Source organism: Rutidosis leptorrhynchoides, chromosome 7 (assembly GCF_046630445.1).
Source record: "Rutidosis leptorrhynchoides isolate AG116_Rl617_1_P2 chromosome 7, CSIRO_AGI_Rlap_v1, whole genome shotgun sequence".
Taxonomy (NCBI): Eukaryota; Viridiplantae; Streptophyta; class Magnoliopsida; order Asterales; family Asteraceae; genus Rutidosis; species Rutidosis leptorrhynchoides.
In genome coordinates, this window is record NC_092339.1 from 255,690,285 (window position 1) to 255,696,288 (window position 6,004).

A 6,004-nucleotide genomic window follows, 5' to 3' on the forward strand; every position below is an offset into this window, starting at 1 on the left:
GTTCTCTATACAGGGTTGAGGTTGATTCTATAATAATATATATAATTTGAGTTGTGATCGAGTCTGAGACATGTACACGGATCACGATACGTATTAATTAATTTGAATATTGTGTATTAAACTATATATGAATTATTGAGTTAGTGATTGTGGGCTGCTAACTGTGGACTATCATGATTGGACAATTAAAATAGATTAAAATATTGATTATAACATCCATACCTTTTACAAAGCTTAAAGCATACTGCTGACATGTTAGGCCGCTAATGACCCCACTAATTACGGTCCATGTGTAATTAGCTCTGTTAATTACAATTAAATCGCTTAATAACTAAACAAATACACGTGTCCATTAAAGAGTCATCATATCAGTGTTACAAACATACGGCTTCACCACACACTTCATCTTTCTTCCAAACTGAAAAACCCTAATCTTCTAACCATCGATTACGGCTTACTGCCACCGTAAATCATCACTCCGGTATCACTAATTAATCCGTTGTGATTTTATCATCTTAACGGTATCAATTTCATAAACTATAACCACTTTTTTTTCAATCGCCTGAAGGTTATTCCTTACTCCGTATGGTGTTGCGGAGGACGACGATAAAAACTTAAATTTACGAATTGAATAATCGAGGACAATCTGGTGTTGCAGAGTATTTGTAGATCGATTAGGGTTTCGACCTTTAAATTGAATAAAGAAAACGAAATCGGCATCCGAATTAATCGATGATTCATATACAACGCCATGTGAAATTCCAAGAACAGCTCAGGTTCCTTTCTTCTTCTTATTTTTTATATATTTGATTCAACCCTAATAATGAGTTTTTTTAAATATTTGATTGTAATTTTGTGAATTCCAATATTAATTGTTAAACTAAATGATGAATTTATAAAACCTGATGCTACGTGTGTGTATAAAGATTTTCTAGCAGTAGGAAATATGAAAAATGTAATTACCAGTTTTTCTTAATCTGCAAAAATATGAAAAATGTAAATTTTTAATTTTTTAGTTCATCATACACCCGAATATGAATGTATTGAATATTTCAATGTATTGAAAATACAAATTTCAATTTGAATACTGATGTTTTAGATGAAGATTCGGGTGTTGATGGATGTGGAAATGAAGAAATGGTGCATGATGGTGTTAGCATCAGTAAAGATAAGGTATGAGATAGGTAGATTTTTTTATTGGTTTTGACAGTTTGACTTTGTGTAGTCAAACGTTTGAAATAAAGTTGTCTTGGTATCTGATCGTTATCTTAGTGGTGGAAGATTAAAGTTAGATGGTAAAAAGAATATTTTGATAAGGGTCAAAATGGGTAGTTTGGGCAATGGTTGATAACCATTTGTTTTTCGGTCAGGTTCGATTCACTTCTAGATTACATGTTCATTTGACTATAAACAATACTTCGTCGAGTCTGATTGGTAAAAAAATATGTTATTACAATGATGAACATTTGAAATAAGTTATTTAGAAAGCCATAAGAATTAAGAAAACAGTTTAGGGCAACATTCCGTAAACTGTAACTTTCAATCTCTTGAGCTCTTCCACTAATTAGAACATGTTTCCCTCTTAGCTTAATTATTATACTTGACACTTTTGGGTTATAACTTTGTTAATGAGAAGCCATGCTAGGCATTTGTTAATGAGAAGCCATGCTAGGCATTCCTTAAAGTTTGGTTAATGACAAGTCATGTTCCCTTTGTAATTTATATTTTTTTCTTTTTCAATGTACCTATTTCATTGTGTTGTGTTATTACTTTGATTTGGATATGTAAATTTTTGACCCATTGTTCTTTTATCACCTTATGAAGGTTGTGTTGCAGTTAAATGACATTTGTCCATCTAATTATGTAGCTGAGATGGAATCATACTATGCTTTCTCCATATCTAAAAAGAACTCACAACCCTTAACTCTTCATGTTGGCTGCCGGTAATGGTTGATGTTTTAGCACTTGATCTGAAGACTCACGGTTAAGGTTTGTGTTTTGTCGTTTTATTAAAGAATTGAATGATGTGATTATTATGTTATTTGTTATGTATTGTTCTTTATCACCTTATGAAAGAATAGAATGATGTGTCTTCATAACCAAATAGTGACCCTTTTACTGGTTTTGAAATTACTAAATTTTTAAATTAACTCCAACTTACATAGACTTTCATTTTTATTGGTAAAGAGGTTACATTCAGCAAAAAAATAATAATTTACATTTACATTGATCAGTGGGAGTGCAAGTATTGTCTTACAATGATGTATGTATATGTTTTAGTTTTATGTTAATTACAATTACACATCAATCAATCTCATATATCTGTCAATTTTTATGGTTCAGAGTATGATTTATGATATTCCAGTAATCAACAATGAACGATTTCCAGATAACGTATTCAAACCCGGGGATCGATTTATTTTATTTCTGCTGCGGATGAAGACCTCATTTCAATTGATATAAAGGTACGTCTTTCATTATCGCGGGTCAGATTCATAACAATAATATAGCTCGCATCGTCACATAAAAATTTACTGATGATATGGTATGAGCAATATCATTAATATCGTTTCATGTTTGATATACTGCTTATAATTATATATTCAATGATTTATGTTTAATAAATATTTTATCAATCTGTTTTACTTGGATTTACAAGGTTAAGGTTTAAAGGACTCCATGATGTGCCTGATATGATGAAGATATATATTTTACGCCTCTTGCTTTGGGGGAATCTTTCTGATATATTTTAACGGTCAGTTCCTTGAGTTCTCATGGTCAGTTTGTTGGGGGAATCTTTCATATAAGGATTGTCTTGAAGACGGTTAAAGGGTTAGCTACTAAAACTCAACATTGTGTCATTTCCTTTTAGTTGTTATGTAATCTAAAAACGCTTAAAAATTTTTGGCGATTCCTTTTGACTTTTAGTATTATGAACAACAAGAAGCCTGAAAAGTTTGATCTTCTCAAGGGTCATCTTATTGACTTGGGAGATTACTACATCCGATATCACAGTTTTTAATAATCTTCTTTTTTAATCTATGTTTATATCATAGTAACCTTTATACTCCATTTTCTTATGTGGTGGTAGTTGTTTAATTTAGTATCTGGGCACGATGAATTGTTATGAATAGCAGCTTGGTTACACATGGCTTTAAGAAAACAGACTTATACAACGTACATTATAAGGATTCTTGAAGGCAGGGGTCACTACTTATGGCCTGGAGTAACAAACATGTTGGCATCTATGTTCTCATTTCAAAGGTACGTAATAAAAAAGAATAAATGTTTCATATGCTTATACAGATTAGAGTACACAGTATATGAATAGGTATAATCTTATAATTTTGAATTTCGTGACTATTTTTCTAATGGTGTTAAAATTAGTACAAACATGATACATATTTTTTTTATTCAAAAACTGAACCGAATCAAAACTAAGCACAAAAGAAGATGCATATACCGTCTATAAGCAAAGCATCTTCGTCTGTTCGTGTGGCTGCCACTAATTCTTTCGGCTAATGTTTCATCATCTCCTGTTATTTTTCATGTTGGTGGTCTGGATATTAGTGTTTCCAAGATCGTTTAGTGGTTGGCTTATTCTGTAACAGTTGTAAGCTTAAATCTTTGAAACAGTGGTTGGCTTATTCTGTAACAGTTGTAAGCTTATTCCAAGATCGTTTAGTGGTCTGGATATTGGTGTTTCCAAGATCGTTTAGTGGTTGGATTATTCTGTAACAATGGTTGGCTTATTTTGTAAAAGTTGTGAGCTTATTCCAAGATCGTTTCCAAGATCGTTTAGTGGTTGACACATTTGGTTATAACAGTTGTAAGCTTAAATCTTTGAAAAAAATTATTTAGGAGGTTTTACACATAAAAACTAATCTTTAGACAAATTCCTTTGACCCGACCCGTTTAATATAATACACAACCCACATGTTTATGATTGGAATTACATTACATAGATTACATGTTAGATTGTAGTTTACGCCACCTATATGATGTATTCATGTTATATGATTCATTGTTCACCTCTTACAGTGTTCAACAGATCAAAGCAAAGTGGGTGTAAATGTTCAATAACTTTTAAGCATCATTTTGCTCATGTCACAGCCGATCTTCTTCCTCTGTGTTATCATTATTGCCTATCTTTATGGTATCAGGTAATATCACTTAAAAACACATACAGTCTATTAAATCTAACTTCTAAAACAATTTATGTATATTATGTACAAGAATGTACTTGGAGTGGCTAGGAGCTGTTTGAAGTTTAAACACCGTGTTTAAACTTTAAAGTAACTGAAGTCTTTAGTTGAATGAGCATGGTATTGGTATATATGGTATATATAATGGTAGATGGAGAGATGATGTCGTTAGTTAGTTATACGTGTTATCAAACTTCAATTTTTAAACTAATAGTTATAGTCCACTTTTGCCCTCAAGTTATCTCTATCATTCAGTTATGAGATGCTTGAATTGTAGGACCAGTCTTTTGAATAGATTTAGTCTACTACTATGGATAGATATGTTTGCAATGTTGTTCACTCACGACTCTATAAAATGCAATTTTGATAGTTAAATAGCAAAAGTGCATTAAAGGTGATAATAATATTCTCTCTTTGGATTAAAGGCTAACTTGCGTCTCATATTCCGTTCTTTCTTTCATTGTATATGGCTCTTCTCTTCGCTTTCTGACTATAGACATTTGAAGATGGGACACACATGTAACTATCCGCTTGAACAGGAAAGTCAACTCAAAGGTATTGTTGGTAAGCTATTGGTAAAATCAAATTACTTTGTATTTTCTCTATGTATGATTTATCACTAATGAAAATGATATGATTATCATCTGATTCAAGCATGTTCCATTTTTTATTAAATGGGTAAACTTTACATGTATATTGTATAACATCCTTCAAACATTTGTTTTGTAGTTAAGTTTCATGCACTTTTATCGGTGTGATGCTTTGCATGTTAGGTCGTATTAAGTTCAAGCAATGCGAACATATGTCACTTCTTTGACCGGTAGCGAGGTATCTTCCTTTTAATTCGGTTTTGAAATCTAAATAGGTAACATGTTAGTCGGTTGTATAAGGCATGCATGTGTTAGTACTTAAGTCATTTTATAATGCTTCTATAGAACTACAAAGTTTTTTTTACGGAAAAATGATATGTATAAAAATGAAACGCTTCCTAGCAAGACGTGAAAGGAGAAAAGACGTGAAAGGAGAAAAGATTACAAAGGCTTTAGAATACAGAACTACAAAGTCTTGGTTGAAACATATAAGCATGGTGCCAAACTACACATGCATGTCAGTGTTGGTTAAATCTTCACTCATTTTCTATTACAATATATGTGTTGATTTAATTCTATCTAATACATTAAATTATAGTAATCATGTATATCTTATACGATATCAGTTGCATTAATTTAGCTAATAGATGAAATTCTGAAGAAGATTCTCAGTGTCTTTATTTTTTGCATTTTGTATGCCCCATTTTTTTTCTTGAAACGACCGAATTTTATTATAGTGGTTGACGATTATATATGAAATTTACACCATATGAGCATGATTGTTGTTAGATTAAAATTATTCGAAAAGTTGCAAGATAGTGTTAGAGCCACCTTGGTGTCGATCTTCACCCATTGTGTTTTACGTAAAACAACGTTTTAGTTATACAGCTTTTGACGATGTACTTACATATAAATTTCATACCGTTGGTCATGTGTTTTGTGTTTTGCTGATGTCAGAATTAGTAGTCTTAATCTGTGTTTTGTGTAAAGCAAAAAAAAAAAAATTAACAGTATTATGTTTATTTTATCCAAAAGAATACTTGTGATACTCTCTTTGTCATACTGTTAATTGATATAACAAATATATTTCCAGTTTGTTTGATTAAAAGTCGCCGTACAACGCACGGGCTCTTAAAGTCTAGTATGAAACTAAACAATTCTTAAAGTTTGCCACTTGATTTCATCTTAAACCTCATTTGTATCTTGACA

General features: G+C 31.5%; 1 long non-coding RNA gene across 8 annotated transcripts; it reads left to right on the forward strand.

Moving 5' to 3' along the window:
- Positions 1-383: 383 nt before the first annotated feature.
- Positions 384-5,449, forward strand: LOC139857368 (uncharacterized). Of its 8 annotated transcripts, none has more exons than XR_011762503.1 (7): positions 384-776; positions 1,100-1,173; positions 1,825-1,989; positions 2,390-2,465; positions 2,660-3,264; positions 4,042-4,769; positions 4,935-5,449. It is a non-coding gene; the product is annotated as an uncharacterized lncRNA (long non-coding RNA). The 8 variants fall into 8 exon arrangements; XR_011762502.1 differs by having other exon boundaries at positions 4,042-4,760; XR_011762500.1 differs by having other exon boundaries at positions 4,042-4,163; positions 4,702-5,449.
- Positions 5,450-6,004: the final 555 nt, after the last annotated feature.